Source organism: Pongo abelii, chromosome 19, assembly GCF_028885655.2.
Source record: "Pongo abelii isolate AG06213 chromosome 19, NHGRI_mPonAbe1-v2.0_pri, whole genome shotgun sequence".
Classification (NCBI taxonomy): Eukaryota; Metazoa; Chordata; class Mammalia; order Primates; family Hominidae; genus Pongo; species Pongo abelii.
The window spans coordinates 47629506-47643942 of NC_072004.2; the positions used below are offsets into that span (position 1 = coordinate 47629506).

The window sequence follows — 14437 nt, forward strand, 5'->3', positions numbered from 1 at the left end:
ATCTGAGGTAGCGGCTGCTTTGATTATAATAGAAAAGGATTCAAGGGTAAGGTTGGAGAGAGAGCACGAATTCACAGAATCATTTATAGGCAAGTGATTGTAGTAAGAAATGAAAGCAAGCAGTAACAAAAGGCCACAGATTCCATCAATGTGCTTACATTTATAAAAACAAGAGCTTGAAAATAGAGTCAATCATTAGGATGCTTTGTAATGAGAAGGGAGGTGACCATAACATCTCTTGCAGCACAGAGCGTCTCTGATTGTGTCACAGCAAGTCCTCAAAACAGCTGCTAAACTTACAGCAGAGCTACGTTCTTCTGTTTAAAAAGACAAGAGTTCCACATTTGATGACCTTTTCTGTGATGACAAGTTGCTGTCAGGAGTATGCAACCTAGCAGGTATTATTTGAAAAAAAAAATCTACATTTAATCTGTTCTTTCAAGGTAGAGGTGACATTTTAACAACACATGAGAGAGCAATTGCGTCTCAAAAGAAAGCCGTGCTAGGAGACAGCATTTGGAAAAATGGATGTTTGGAAATATTGCGATTGTTATGTGACTTTATTGCTGTAAATTATGTGTCTCCCTTATAAAAGTTTTCATATGTGTACACTCCAAAAACATGAAAATAATATTCTTCTGATCCTCTTTAAAATCCCCTAAAAGGAAATTCCTGTCGAATTTTGAACCTGTTTGTTAAAAAATATAAAAGTGCAGTATCTTTAATTATTTATCAGAAAAACTAAACAACTGATGGGCTGTTGGAAAATATCAGAGTAGAATGGGATCCAAGCAGAGGAAAATGAAAAAAAAACACATCCTGCATTTGCCATACTACACCTCTATTAATACAGCCAAAAAGCTTACCAGTAATGCAGCCACTATTCACAGTTGATGGCAAAGCTCCCCTAGGTCCCTACTCCACCAAATTGTAGCAATTCTTTTTAAATTTAGGCAACTCATGATGGACTCCTCTGTATAATGTAAAAATCTCCTGTCAATAAAGTCCATTTGTCTGTATTTACCATAGGGATTTGGGATTGCTTTGTGCAGTGTTTTCTGAAGCTGGTGAAGTCTCCAGTGGAATCTAGTGACAGCCTGTGAGAAGTGAAATCATCCTTATTTTAGAGCCTCCCCATAAAATTAGCAACTTTGCCATTTTTCTGTAGAGAGATTGATTTTTATGTCTCTGAACAACAATTTAGAAAACATTTTTAAAACCATCATTTCATCTGTAGCCTTCTTGTTTCTTATGAGGTAGAAAGGATGATTCTTAATGAAAGACATCTATTTGAATGGAGTCAGACTGTAATGCTCAGTTAAACTAGGGGTAATGTGCCTTTAATTTCTTCTTCAATTAATCTTTACCTTTTATCCATCTTGTGAATCAATTCTATGCCCATTCCAGGGCCTCCCAGACCATGCACTCCCAGCCCCCACAGCCTCTCCAGCCTCTCTGAGCCCGCCCCCTTCCACCATCACTCATGGACCCGCTGGCAGTCCTTCTTTTCTTGCACCACATATTTATCCTGTCTCAGGGTCTTATCCTTGCTGTTTCCTCTTCCAGGAATGCTCCTCCCCCCGGTTTTCCAGAGGCTAGCTGCTTCTCATTGAGAGCTGGGCTAAAGTGCCACGTTTTCAGGGCCCTTTCTCAGCTCCTTTCCCTAATGCAGCACCACCCCAGCCATTCCCATCACATTGTCTTGTTTTACAGTCTCTTGGTCTTAGCCTGTGCATGTGTTTGTTAACTAGTTATGAGAGTAATATAACTATAACATAAGTAATATAACAGAATGTAAGTGCTATAAGAGTCCAGACCTTGTCTATTTAATTTACCACTGTACCCTGAATGCCCACAATAGCATCTGGCATGTAGTAACTGGTCAGTAAATATTTATTAGATGCATAAAGAAACAATACTGCAAATGTCTCAGGCAGATAGATCCCTCTTCTTCAAATAGAATGGGGCGTTGTAAGGAGTTGCAGATGTGTAAGGTCCATTTTAGGAGAATTGGGGAAGTAGTGCTCATTAAATGGCCAGTGTATGCTGGTTCATCTTGTTAGGTGTATCATCCTCCACACAACCCATCAGTGTAGGTGAGATTGACTCCTTTGACCAGACAAGGACGTGTAAGCTTAGCAAGTTAACACAGATAGCACTGGAGCCATGGAGCTAACATCTGGCCAGGCTGTGCCTTGGGGTCAATGTGTCAGAATCAGGACCTGTCTTCTTTCTCCTGCAGTTTTCTGAACAGCACAAAGATGCAGTTCCTGGAGGGCTCTGTCACCAAAATGCTGGGGTTCAAACTTGTCTAATTATCCTCCACTGATCTTCTACTAATTAGATCTTCTACTAAATTTCTTCTAAATCTTTTAGATTCATTTTCTAAATCTTCCACTAAAATCTTCTATTTTTCTGTGACTTTAAACAAGGCATTGAATCTGTTAAATTGGGATGATAATAGTACCTACCTTGGGGTTATTGTGACTAGTAAATGAGATGATACACATTAAGCACCTAGAACAGAACCTGAACTGTTAGGTGTCTCAATAAATGTTGTCTGTTGGCACTATGATGACTATCATCATTGCCATAAGTCTTATTGTTTCTGAAGCATTTCTCTCCCTTTATTCCTTTAATAAATACTCTTCAGGATCCTACTAGGTGCCTGGCACTGTGCAAGGTGTCTGAGATAAAAAGACAAGCAGAGGACAATTTTCATTGAAGGCGATGTGTACAAAGTGCTACGGAAGCTTAAGAGATTGCTGAAAAGCTTTGTGGAGCAGTTGACATTTGAGTTAAGCCTTTAAGTTTGGAGTAGACTTCTTCGAGATGGAGAAGCCAGGACAAAGGAAAGCATAAAGAAATTTCTGTTGGGACTAGACTTTAGGACTGAGTCAAGATTTTCCACGGGAGAAACAAACTACAGTTTTTTTTAAAAAAAAGACATACACACACACAGACACTCACTGAGAGAGAAAGAATGGCAGATTGGAAGCTGAGTGCAAAATATGGCTAAATTCTACCTTTCAATCATCTATTAAGTCTAGTTTCATGGAGGCAATATTCTTTCAGAAGAAATAACTTGGGTTTTGCTGTCACAGTCTGGAGTCAAAATGGCAACTAAGCTATGTGTCTTTAGACAAGTTTATTTACCTTTCTCATATCTAGGTATCTTACTCATTTAAAAAAAGATGGAAGGAAGGTAGACATTCTCATGTTACAGGATAGTTCTAAGAGTTAAATGGAATAACCTACGTAAAAAATGTCTAATCAGGGCCTGGCAAATAGCATATGTTCAATAAAATGTTTGCTTTCTTTCTTCCAAAATACAGCTGCACACATACTGACCATGCTATCAACCTGAACCAAACATTGCCAGACACAGTCATTGTTTTCACATTTAACAAAATTAAGAGAACACAACCACTTAATTCAGTTATCAGTTTAAATGAGAAGCAGGATTTTCTTTCCCAAAAATGAGAGCCCAGAGAAGTTGGGGCCTCTGGCACTGGTAGTTCATTGGTCGAATTTTTTATTTGGACATTTATTTAGTGCCTGCCAAGCAACAGAGACTTGGGCAATTGCTTGCTTTTATTATTCGTTGATCCCTTACAACAAGCCTGAGGGTGAGAAGTCTCCCATTTTACAGATGAAGGCCACCTAAGCTTAGAGAAATTTAGAAACCCACCTAGGGGGTTTCTGGCAACTCCAGGGCTGGCTCCAAGAGTTCTGTAATTCCAACTCTATGTGCTCATCCAGGATGCCTCTTGTGATATCGTTTTTTTGTTTTTCTGTTTTTTTGTTTTTTTTGATATGGAGTCTCTCTCTGTCACCAGGCTGGAGCGCAGTGGCGCGATCTTGGCTCACTGCAACCTCCACCTCCGGGTTCAAGTGATTCTCCTGACTCAGCCTCCTAAGTAGCTGGGACTACAGGTGCGCACCACCACGCCCAGCCAATTTTTTTTTTTTTTTTGTATTTTTAGTAGAGACGGGGTTTCACCATATTGGCCAGGATGGTCTTGAAATCTTGACCTCGTGATCTGCCCGCCTCAGCCTCCCAAAGTGCTGGGATTACAGGCGTGAGACATCCTGCCTGGCCTCTTGTGATATCTTATGGTGGTAAAGTAATAGGACCTGAACAGCTATGAAGAGCAGAGCTAGGGCAACATGGAACTGTCCATGTTTCTTATTTTTTCCATAACAGAACACTAGTCATTTTTGTCCATTTCTCTATCTGCGTTTGTCTCTCAGTGCTTCTTTTTCATTCTCTTTGTAGTCACGTGCATAACATTCCCTAACTACATTTTTTCTTCTTTTTCTCTACTCCAGGTAGAGAAACTGAGGCTCACAATCCTAGAGAGATAGTCCAAGCTGTACGTAGTATTTGACTTGGCTGGAATCCGAGGCTCCAGCCCCCCACCTTCCCATCTGTCACCCTCCTCTGCCTTCTGTCTCTGGTGTCAGACGCAGACCTTCTGCTTCCTTGCCTGCCAGTCTGACGCATTCTTCAGGCCCAGAACCATTTAGAAATAATTATTTTAAAAACAAATAAACTCTTCTTTCTGTGATCTTTACTTTCTGCGCATCCACACCAAGCTGTGGCTATTTTTACTCACCCTAGCTCCTGGCAGGTCTCTTTGGAAAGTCACCATGACATTTTGTGCTGCTTGGCCTGGCATTCATCTAGAATATTTTTTCAAAAACATCCTGCTCTGGAGAAATGTCAGTGTTTATGGTGCATCCAGAGGGATATATCAGCAGAGGAAAAGATCCACTTAAGTAAGTCCTAGCTTGACAAGGAGTGGGTTTGGAGGCAGACACACCCAGAAGTAGCAAAGCACAGCGAGGCATGCCGGAAAGAGATGGTGGTGAAGATCCATGTCTGTGGGGAGGTCACCTGGTGAAGGTTTGAAGAATCTGGAAAAAGGATGGATACACAGACTGAACAGTAGTTGGGTGCTCAAGCGAAAGCAGGGAGGCTGTCCCAATTAGTGATGTCCAGCTGGTATTGCACTTGGACAAGTCACGTTTTCTCCTTTTCTCTATTGGAGGCCTCCTCTTGTATCAGGTATGGGTAAGAATTCTAGGGCAAACATACACAGTATCTTTCTTATTGATGCTGGAGAAGGAGCATTGGAAGAAGAGTCTCAGGTTCTAGTGCTGGCTTTTTACTAAGTAGTTGTTTGATCAGTAGCAATTCACACTATCTCTTTTGGCTTAATTCACATTATCTCTTTTGAATAAAGTGGGGCACTGGATGGTCACTTCTAGGCCTTAAGTTCTTTGAGTCTAAGACAAATGAAGATAGTTGCTTATCATAGAGCTAAGCATTTGGGGTCTAACAAGTCAAAGGGAGGTCATTTTCACCAATCCAAGCATCCATCATACATTTGTTCACCTTCACTAAGAACATTCTGTATGTCAAGAACTAAGCTAGCACTATGGAATTGATTTAACTAAATACCTATCTTCAAAGAATACATTGTGAAAAGGCATCACAGCCAGCATGACTCTCAGTGAGCACTGCCTCTGGCTAGTGACACCCTTATGTGGATCCCTTCTTCCTTGTACCAGGATCAGTCTTTGTGATCAACAGAATACAACAGAAAAGGTGGTAGGCCATTCTGAGGTTTTGTTATCAAAGACAATGTGGCCTCTCTGTCATCTATCTATCTATCTATCTATTATCTATCTATCTATCTATCTATCTATCTATCTATTATCTATCTATTATCTGTCTATCTATCTATCTATTACTATCTATCTATCATCTGTCTATCTATCTATCTATCATGTTTCTTTATCTCTCTTTCATCTCTTGCAGTAGAGGAAGTCAGCTTCATGTTGTCAAGATGTTCAGGCAGCCTATAAAGAGGACTACATTGAAAGCTGGTCTCCATGTAACAACCAGTGAAGAACTAAGGCCTTCCAACAACTACAGGAGTGAGCTTAGGTAAGTATCCTTTCCCACTTGAGCCTTCAGATGACTGCAGCCCTAACCAACAGCCTAACTGTAACTTCCTGAAAGACCCTGAGCCAGAATCACCCACCTAAGCAGCTCCCATGAAAACTGTGAGCTAATAAGTTATTGTTTTAAGCTTCCACATCTTGGACTAATTTGCAACACAGAAATTGATAACTAATACAGAAGAGAGATTAAAACATGGACCTATAGAATTGTCACACAAACTTTTTGAACATCCCTAAACATCAAAGACATAAATAAAAGGTCTGGTGTCCACTTTCAGGGAATACACAATTGAAATAAAAAGTGTTATAAAGAAATAAAATTGACAAATCTGCCATGTGAGTTTTAAGGAGAACAAGCTCATGGCCAGCTAGAGAGAGAGTGGGAAATCTACACTGCTTAGCTTGCAGATGCTTCATGAGTATCTTTGAACTGGATTCTGAAAGATGGGAGAGATTTGGAGATGCAGGTGGAAAGGTATTCTGAATGTCAAGGTCCTTGTAAGCCAACCAACCAACCTCCTCTTAGATCAGGCATTGGCAGGAATTCTAGGGTAGGCATATACAGGGCCTTTCATGTTGGTGGTGGAAAAGGAGAATTGGAAGAAGATTCTGAGGTTCTAGTCCTGGCTTTGCTGCCAAGTGATTTTTTTATCATTAGCAACTCACATTGTCTCTTTTGGCTTCTGTTTTTGCAGCTGTAGAATGCAGTGGGGCACTGGATGGTCACTTCTAGGACTTAAGTTCTTTGATAACTTCAGGAGATTTGAATGAATAAAATTGGATGTATTCTTAAGAATGGCTGGTAATTTAATGTGGTTGGTAAGTATGGAAAAAAAAAAGACTTGAATGTCATGCAAAAATGTGAGTCCTTTTTTCTTTAAGCCATGGTTCTTAAGCTTTAATTATTCATTTACCACGTACATTATTTTTTAATGCAAGTATACCATATATCATAATTTGGTTAATTATTAAATTTAGATTCACTAGCTTTTTCAAACATTAGTTTTGCCTTTGATAACAATATTCATAAAACTATGAATCTGCTAGGCTATTTATATTTTTTCTAATAAACATAAAAGTGAACAATCACTATTTAACGAAATGTGCTCTTCTGTGTACCACCTGAAATCCTCCAGTAGCGCAGCAGTGGTACATCACACTTTGGGAAACACCATTCATAATGGTGTCAGGGGAGGGGATGCCCTAATCGAAGCTGTGTTTGTGTGGAGTCAGCTGGAAGTCACCCTAGAGGCTCTCCTCTTCTTTAGCACTCCTGACATCCAATCAATTACCAAGCCCAGTTGATCCTGTCTCCTAAGTAGCTCTTTATGCCCCTTGCTCTCACTCCCTTCTCAACTTGCCAGGCTTAAGTTCTCATCATTTGCAACATGCACCATTTCAGCAGCTTCCTGATTTCCAGCACTCAAACCTTGCCCTTCCTCTGCCCTATGAACACAATTCTGACCATGTGACTTCTTTGCTCAAAATCCTTTCCCCTCACCTTCAGAATAAAAACACACACTCCTTAGCTTTGTGCACTGGGCCCTTCAGACTTGGGACTGTACATACCTGTCCAGTCTCACTTCTGGCCCTCATCCACCCCGCATCAACACATGCACAGGCACACTTCAACCTCCAAGAACCCTGAAGGATTTGCACTTCCCTGAACAAGACTGTTCTCATTCGTGCAACCCTGTGTCTTTGAAGGAAAAATGCCGTCATCCTGGAATGCCCTCCCTTGCTAGTCTGCTGGAACAAGCATCCTCATCCTTAGGGGGTCAGCCGTTCCAGATTCCAGATTTCTCTCTAGAGACACAGGCATGTCTTCCCTGGAGCAACCATTTCACTGGGTACAAATCTCTATCCTACCACTCTATGTTATAAATGCCTCTTGCTATCCCAAATCCAGTGCTAAAGTGTGAAGACAGAGTTTGGGTGCTTTATTTATTCCTTTATCTTTGATGCCCTGCACCCTGGTGCCACCCAATAAATGCTTCTCAAATAAATATGTGGCCTGCCGGTGCATAGAGGCAAGTCTATGGTTTGGCTAGAAGGGGAACTAAATTCCAGCTCCCTCCTGCTGCTGCTCTTGCCACTGATGAAAAGTGTCTTCCCAACAGGAAGAATGAATGAGCCTTGGGGTGGCAGTAGCAGGTGTGATGAACTCTGGCTAGGTCTCCTCAATCCCGGAAGGTGAGGCCTTGCTCAAAGCTTCCTGATTCCTGTTAAGTTCAATGTTTTCTGACAGACACAAGCCAATTAGCTGTCTGCTGCTGGCAGCTGGTTTATTCAACATGGTTTGCTGTTTTGATTTGAAAACCTAATATTTTTCAGGGATTTGATTTGGTTCCACTGGGGAGCAGAGATAAGCTGTTCAGCCTCAGCCGCTGAGCTGGCTCTAATGGCCCTCGTTCACTGCATACCCAATATCCAATGAGTTCTCAGGCTGTCTCCAGCTTGGATGTAAGAAGAGGCCTCCTCCGGGTGCCTGTAGTCCCAGCTACTCGGGAGGCTGAGGCAGGAGAATGGCGTGAACCCGGGAGGCGGAGCTTGCAGTGAGCTGAGATCGTGCCACTGCACTCCAGCCTGGGGGACAAAGCGAGACTCTGTCTCAAAAAAAAAAAAAAAAAAAAAAAAAAAAAGAGGCCTCCTCCTGTGCTGTGTGTGGGCCTACACAGGTGGCTAGGACAACCCTGATTGGACCTCAAAGAAGCCACAGTATTCCAATGTCCTCCCATTAGATCAGGGTGGTCCCGATGCCTGGGAGTCTGCCCAGCTCCTTCTATGGGGACCTAGTCTGATTCAGCTTCTGTATCTTCCAAGTTCTTTCTGATTTGCTGTTGGAAAATCAGAAAGTAATTGATTTTCTGATATCTACCTGTCTGGCTTTTTTTTTTTTTTTTTTTTTGAGACAGGTGCTCACTCTGTCACCCAAGCTGGAGTACAGTGGTGTGACCATAGCTCATTGCAACCTCAACCTCCTTGGTTCAAGTGATCCTCCCTTCTCAGTCTCCTGAGTAGCTAGGACTACAGGCGCATGCCACCATGCCTGGCTAATTTTTAAATTTTTTTTTTGCAGAGATGAAGTCTCACTATGTTATCCAGGTTGGTCTTGAACTCTTGGCCTCAGTGATTCTCCTACCTTGACCTCCCAAAGTATGAGGATTACAGGTGTGAGCCGCCTCACCAACCCTATCTGGCTTTTTAAAAGCAGGGAACTCTGTTCCCTTTGTGTTTGTATCCCTGGCTGATAATAATCATTTGTCAGTGTTTAGCTTGTGTCCATGCCTGGTACAGTGTTAAGCACTGTCAACACTCTTCTGATACTTAATCCCCATAACAGCCCTCTGAGGTTGATACAATTATTACCTCCATCTAATAGAAGGAGAAACTTGAGTCAAAAGAGATTAAGGAATTTATCAATGCCAATGTTCCCCTTCTAGCAAGAGACCAGTCTGGGTTTGAATTCCACTTTGCCTGATACCAAATCCCATGCTGTTAGCCCTGCACTGTGCCTGGCAGTATCTGTTGCACGTGGGAGCCCTCAGCACAGTGTTGGGAATACAGCATGGATGCGGCCGTTCTCCCCATCCAAAGTCCTCTCAGCTTTGGGTGAGGGCTGACCTCCGAGGAGTCACAGCTGCCTTCATCCAGACCCTCTGGATTAGGCCCTGTGTTGCCAACATCTGCCTGAACTACACTTGTATCTGCTATTCCTGTTTGACCCAGTACATAAGCCCTCCCGGTCCCCCTGGCTCCCATCCCAGAAACCAGCTTCTGTAGCTAGAGAATGCTCACCAGCCTTCCCCGTGGCTTCTTCCGTGCTCTCTGCCAGCTTTTCTTCCACTTTTCAGTTTGGTTAAGATCTGAAGTCTCCCATGGTCCACTATTAAGGATGAATGTTTAGGCTTAAAATTAGAAGGCACTTAGGAATTGTCTGAAGGGGCTGACATTTCACTCCAGTTGGGAAGTTTTTAATCAATTCCCAGATCAATGCACAGCTCTCCTAATTGGAAGAATCTGATGGAGATCAGAGGGCTACTCAGTTTTTATAAAGTATCTATAAAAATAGATAGGTTAGGGAGCTAATGTTGACCAAGTGACATATGTTGGTTGCATTAATACAAGTATTGTCTATACAATGAGGGAGGTGATTGGCTCTTGATTTGGTGAGTCCCAGGTTACACGGGGGAAGGTAGACAATATTTCCCTAGGAGAGCTGGGAAGGTTAAAGGATGCTAGAGGGACGATACCATAGCCATGGCCCTATAGTGCTATCTCTTTGAGCTGAAAAAACTGGAATCAGTGCATTACTTGAAAAGTGATAGAGGTGCTGCTCAGCAGCCCTGGGCAAACTTCCAGGGTAGCAAACCCAGTTCTGCCAGAAACTCTGGCTTTCAGTAGTATCCCAGGGAGAGAAGCTGTGACCCTGTAAGGCTGAAGAGCTAAGGATGAATATGCCAATGGAAATCCCTAAAGAGATTTTATGTTTCTTAACTGCAGTACCGTGAGGCTCAGCAAGATGAGGAAGGGACTTGTTCAAGACTTGGGGATCCCTCTTGATATTTATGCATTGAAGGCCAAACGCAGGTTACATGTGACTCAGGTGTGGTTGCCCTGTTAAGCCCTTTATGGGACCAGGTCGCTCTAGGTCCACCAGTGGCCATCCCTCTACTTTTCACACAGTTGCCCCAGGGATGTTTCTGCAACTTGCATCTGATCACTTTTCTTCCCTACCCTCAGTTCCTCTGTGGCTTCCAATCATCTGTAAGAACTTTGGGATCTCATTCCTGCAGTATCTTTAGCTTCTTCATCTATCAGTTCCTTCCTTCCCCATCTCACATAAGTTGGTCACATGCTGACAGTTCCTGAAAAAGCCAGACTATGCCACTTCTGTAGGTCCTGGTTCACATGGTTTCTTTTCTCTGAGTGCTCCTCTGCTCCCGTCTATGCAGTGACCACCTACTCAGCTTTCACTAACCAGTCTGCACATGCCAACTCCATAAAGCCTTTCCTGCCCCTTTCCTGCCCCCTTTCCCTGTCCTTCCTGGAGAAAGGAAAGGACCTTGTGTGTGCCCCATGGAGATGTCTGACTTGTACCACCTAGTGCACTGATGTCCCCTTTAGGACCATGCCACTTAGCTCTCTATGACAAGCATGCTATGAAACACTACAGCACAGTGCTCAAGGTCAAGGGTTCCAAATCCTAGCTCTGACACTCCCTGCTGTGTGACCTTAACAATCTACTTAACCTTCTGAGCCTGTTTTCTCCTCTGTAATATGGAAAAGATAACAGTACTTCCCTTACTGGGTTATTGAAAGAATCAAATGTGAAAATTCAGGCAGTGTTCAGCCACACTGCCTGGCCTATGGTGGATGCTCAGTAAGCATTAGTTATTGTTTTTATTCTTGTCATCATCATAATAACTAGCATCATCATTTGTTGAGTTCAGATCTGGTCTGGCATTGAGTAGGTGCTATACACAAAAGTATAAAATTAAGGACTGACATACAAAGTCCTGTCTCACCAAAAGGGTGAGACCATTCTTTAAATTCTTATCTGCAAATTAATATTTGTTGAGTGACTAAATGGAAAAGTGTGGATAAAATGTGACTCTCAGATTGGAGTAAAGTTGGAGAATAAACCTGGGTAAGGAGCAAGTGGAAGGTTGTCCAGTTTCTGTGGATGGGGCCCAAGAAGACACTGCCACATGGTGGTGGGAGGGAGTCAGAGGCCCTGAAGCCAGGCAGCATACAGGTCAATCAATGCCAGCCCCTTGGGCTACGGGAAGTAATTATTGGAGCATCAGAAATCTGTACTTTGAGAACCTGCCTTTATGTGGCTGGTGTTTTCTGTAGTTATTTCCTTTGTGCTCCCCCTCAGTCTTAAGTGTGGCATGCTGCTTTTAGTGATTTTTTTTTTTTTTTTGGAGGGAGAGTTTGTTTTTGTTGCCAGCCCATCTCAGCTATACTAAGGAGAAACAGAGAAAGTGACTGAACTGAAATGTAAATGGAGAGACTGCAGTCCCATGATGACATTATGGGCTTTGGAGAGAGACCTACTCATGTTTGATGTCTGCTGGTTCTGTGACTTTTTTGTATCTCAGTTTCCTCATCAGTAAAATGGGGATAAGAATAGTATCCACTGCAAAATGTTGCTGGGAAGATGGAATGCAATCGTGCCCACAGGGGGCTTAGCACTATGCCTGGCGCATTGACAGAGAGGACAAAGACAGAAGTTAAAGGCATTGGGGGTGGTATAGCATCCATAGGTGGAAGGAAATGATGGGGAAGGGGAAGTCAAAGTCTGAGAGTCCCAAACGGCAAGTGAACTCTGGAGCCCCTGAAAATCTCCTTCCAGGGTGGAATGTGTTCCCCTGGGAGGGCCCTTTGTTATATTCAAATTAAGAAGGCTATTGTCTGATGGGGACTTGATCACCATTTTCAAATATTTGATAAGAAAGATAAGAGGGTATGGTGTAGGACAGATGACCTTTAGGTCTCTTCCAAGTCTGAGATTCTCTGATTCAAGAATGGGGAAGGGCCCAAAAGTGGTTGTATTATTGGTTCAAAGTCGGGCTGACCACACAGGTCTTGCAGAAAAGGAGGCAGCATGGCAGAAGTTATAAGTGAGGGCTTGAGGGACAGAACTGGGTTCAATTCCTGGTTCTGCCACTTATTAGCTGTGTGACCTGGGAAAATCAGCTAACCTCTCTGAGTCTCAGTTTTCTCATCTGGAAGATGATAATATTTACCACAGAGGGTTTGTGATGATCAAATGATATAATGCACGGAAAGCCCTTGGCTAGTACGTAGAACCTAGTAGTGATAGATTCATTGCATTTAAGGATGTCCAATGTTAGTGAAATAATTTACCTGCAATAATAATATGATACATCAAAACAACATAATAATAACACTTAAGATTGTTGTTGTTGATAAAGTAACACACAATTCTCTGTCGCGGTTCAGATTAAACGTGGAGCTGCGGGATATGGAAGGCCTGCATGCCCCAGCACGCAGGACTGCCCAGTGCTGGGACAGTGTCCCTAGTCACATGTTTTGTAGACCAATCAGAAGACCGTACTCCACCCCTACCCCCAACCCTTGACCATGAGCCCCGAGAACCTGGAAGCTGCTTTTCCCAGTAAACTATGGAGTGTTTGGTGCACTGTTTGATTTTTATTTATTTATTTACTTATTGGTAGAGATGGGGGGTCTTGCTGTGTCACCCATGCTGATATCAAACTCCTGGCCTCAAGTCCTCCTGCCTCAGGCTCCCAAAGTGCAAAGATTACAGATGTGAACCAGTGTACCTGGCCTGGTCCACCCTTTGAAACTCCCTCTGCCCCTTTTCTGACTCTTCTTGACCAGGTTTGTCTCGAACCTTACAACAACAATGCCAGCAATAATAATAACAGCTGCTATTTATGTCTACTTGTAGATGACATTGCGCCAAGAGTTCTCTGTAAGTGCTCTAATTTAATCTTCAAATATAGTTGGGGTTCTAGGAGGTTCGATAACTTGAGCAGAAAGCCCTGGATTACAGCCTAGTTGAGGAAGAAGACCCAGAAGCTCTCTCTCTTACTTTTGCTCCCTGCTGGCTTCTTCTGTGTGGGTTCCAGCACAAAGCCTCCTTCCCTAGAAACGTCAGGCTGAGTGAAGGCAACATGATTTTGCCTCAGTGCTGCGTTTCTTCTCCAAGGACTGGTGAGGGTCCGGTCTCCAGGGAGTCATCTGAGAGAGTGTTACCCTGATTCTCACTGGAGTGCATCAACCCAATGCCCATGAAGCCCAGGGGCTTGCCACAGCACTCTTGACCTGTGCGAGGGTCAGAAAAGGCTCTTGTGTGAGCCATTCCCCGCCTGTGGGGTGCAACAAGGACCAGGACACCTGCTTCTCTGGGCAGCCCTGACATCTGGACACAATGCAGAGGGCAGATCATGAGTGGACTCTGGGACATAGAAAGGTGAGGGTAGCAACGAAGGACTGGTTAGAAAATAAACATCACAGCATTGACCCAATCCCAGTCCCTGCCACAAGCTTGGGTGCCCCAAACTTGGCCACAGGGAGCCTGTTTCTGCTGGGTCGAGGGGTTGCTGGAGTTGACGTGCCCAGGGCCTCTCAGTTCATGTGCTCACCCCTTGCATTTCATGCAGCCTACGCCTGCTGTGTCTGCCAATTAGCATAAGCCAGTATGTCCAGCCAAAAACAGGTGTGTGTTTCCTCCTCCCTATGCACAGGGATTGTGCCCAGAGCACACACCCATATCTCATCCTCTGTAGCAACAGCCACACCCATGCCCCAACCATTTAATAGCTTCTCAGCCTGTCCTCTTCTAAGGCAGGAAAGCATTGGTGGCGGTTCCAGCCCTATCCTCAGGGTCTGACACAATCGGGCTTTTAAGAAAGGCATGTTTTACTGCCACCTGGGTCTAGCCTAGTGACCCCGAGACCCTGCCTTT

At 43.5% G+C, this 14437-nt stretch overlaps 1 long non-coding RNA gene across 1 annotated transcript; it reads left to right on the plus strand.

Moving 5' to 3' along the window:
• The first annotated feature begins 277 nt into the window (after nucleotides 1–277).
• LOC129051086 (uncharacterized) lies at nucleotides 278–6776 on the plus strand. The gene is made up of 3 exons (XR_008515125.2): nucleotides 278–398; nucleotides 5828–5956; nucleotides 6669–6776. It is a non-coding gene; the product is annotated as an uncharacterized LOC129051086 (long non-coding RNA).
• The last annotated feature ends 7661 nt before the right edge of the window (nucleotides 6777–14437 follow it).